This window comes from Eriocheir sinensis, unplaced genomic scaffold (assembly GCF_024679095.1).
Source record: "Eriocheir sinensis breed Jianghai 21 unplaced genomic scaffold, ASM2467909v1 Scaffold275, whole genome shotgun sequence".
Classification (NCBI taxonomy): Eukaryota; Metazoa; Arthropoda; class Malacostraca; order Decapoda; family Varunidae; genus Eriocheir; species Eriocheir sinensis.
Genome location: NW_026111582.1, coordinates 405,001 through 407,500, shown reverse-complemented (window position 1 = coordinate 407,500; position 2,500 = coordinate 405,001). Strand labels below are relative to the sequence as shown.

At 42.3% G+C, this 2,500-nt stretch overlaps 1 protein-coding gene across 1 annotated transcript in view; it reads left to right on the top strand.

The window, feature by feature from the left end:
* LOC126991415 (ankyrin repeat and protein kinase domain-containing protein 1-like) overlaps nt 1-2,500 on the top strand; it is a 92,661-nt gene that overhangs the window by 1,119 nt on the left and 89,042 nt on the right. The window lies entirely within an intron of this gene.

The following is a 2,500-nucleotide window of genomic DNA, read 5'->3' as shown; positions in this document are numbered from 1 at the left end:
AGTTTATTTATTTAATCTCATTCCGTGTCCTGTTATCCATTAATGATCGTGATTTGCCTGCATGGCAAGTTATCTGTTTTATGTCGTCTGCGTACTGTATGTTAACACTACAAGCACCGAGGGGGGGGCAGATGTGGCCCCCCCTGAGCCACTTCTATCAAAACGTTACACTTTTTTTATTATTATCATTTGTAAAAGAAAAACAGTCCTACAGAAAAACGCAGAAAATACCCAAAATTAGCATGTTATATCAATAAAAAGAATATGAATCTTCGATAATTTGCTACTCACGAATATTTCGAGAAACTGACGCCAATCATTTTGAAACACAGTCGATACATTATGGAACGAGTGGAAACGGCTGCCGACTGCCAGATATACAATAACCTGTACGATACCACGATACTATTACTGTTACACTATATATACCTGTCTTGTATACTGCATGTTTTGCATTTATTGTTTATAAAGCCTTGGCTGATACACTAAACAGACCAACAAACAAACTGGCTGTGTTTTCTATAATGAAAGAAACGCCGAAATTCGCCGTTGTAGCGTGCGTTCGTATGTGAGTGTGTATGCATGCGTTCTAGCGTGTCAACGGCGGCGGCCGGCGACAAAAGCTCGTAGCCTCGTCTTGAATGAAGTTTGGTACATACAATACTTATTTTGGCCTTACCATGAGGTAATAACTGTGTCTCGTACAGTATTACATTTGTTTACACTAAACAGGCCAACAAACAAACTGGCTGTGGTAACTACAATGAACTATTCGCCGTTGTAGCGTGCGTTCGTGTGTGTGTGTGTGTATGCGTTCCAGCGTGTATCGGCGGCAGCAGCCGGCGTCACTTCCTTCCTTTTCTCCTTCCTTCCTCCCTACCCCCTTCCTATCCCTCCGTACCCCCTCTTCTGGAGCCCAGGAAACAGGGAAACAAGCGCGAGGGAGAGAAACGTACAGGGGAAGGAGGGAGGGAGGTAAAACGTATGGATTATTTTTTGAATTCAGAACGAAAAGGAAAGTGAAATAGTAATAATGAAAAAAATACTCGCATGAGATGGAGGGAGAGGGGGTGGCAGCACACTCTCTCTCTCTCTCTCTCTCTCTCTCTCTCTCTCTCTCTCTCTCTCTCTCTCTCTCTCTCTCTCTCTCTCTCTCTCTCTCTCTCTCTCTCTCTCTCTCTCTCTCTCTCTCTCTCTCTCTCTCTCTCTCTCTCTCTCTCTCTCTCTCTCTCTCTCTCTCTCTCTCTCTCTCTCTCTCTCTCTCTCTCTCTCTCTCTCTCTCACGAAACATTTATCGACACCACAAACATTGATTTAAGTTCCGAATACAACATAGATGGCTACAGACTCTTCAACAAAGATCGTGTAAACCGTAGAGGCGGTGGCGTCGCCCTTTATGTCAAAAGCTATTTGCAACCCACTGACAAAACACCGGGAAACAGTAACGTTGAACATTTGTGCATGCGAGTAAACATTGCAAAAGTCAACTTAAATATTATATCTGTCACCTACAGACCTCCCGGGCAATCACTCGATGACGACCTTGAAATGTACAGCGTCTTAAGGCAGTCACTTAATAACAGCGACTCACTGATATTAGGAGACTTTAACCTCCCCCATATCGACTGGGCGACACTGTCAGGTACAGAAGGCGAGTCACATAGAATGATCGAATTTCTAGAAGAAAATTATCTAAGCCAAATGGTTTCTGAGCCAACTCGACAAAATAATATACTCGACCTTGTTATAACGACCCAAGATAACCTAGTCAGTAGTGTCACGGTAGGAGAACACCTCGGTTCTTGCGATCATAAATTAGTGCGCGTCGACATTAAAGCTCAATCATCAGTGACTGAAAATAAAGTAAAGGTGCCCAATTTCAAAAGAGCTAACTTCGTAGAAATCCGACAAAAACTAACAGAAATACAACAATCAGATGACGGCAACCTAGAGGAAGCCTGGCTAAGCCTTAAAAATCACTTACTCACTCAGCAGAACACATTCGTCCCCTTGTGCGAGAAGCGAATTAACACTAATAAAAGCCCACCGTGGCTTAATAGCGAAATTAAACAATCAGTCAATGAGAGAAAATTGTTTTACAGGTTAAGGAAAGAACAAAGCACGCCCGAAAACATTAGACTTTATAATGATGCCAGGCGACGAGTAAAAAGACTAGTAGGTCAGGCAAAGCGTAGATACGAAGAAAATACTGCAGCCAACTGTAAAAATAATCCGAAATCTTTCTTCAGTTATATAAACAACAGAAAGGCGATCAAAAGTGGTATTGGACCTTTAACAAACAGCGACGGTGCACTAGTGACTGACAGCCAACACATTGCAAACCTCTTAAACAATGACTTTTCCTCGGTGTTTAATACTAACAGTCTTCCTCTCGCTACCACCAACACCAGTACTATTGTAAATCTCGAGCATGCATTGCCTAATTTTGAAATAACAACCGATGAAGTCCTTAAAGCTCTCCATTCACTTAAAACAAATA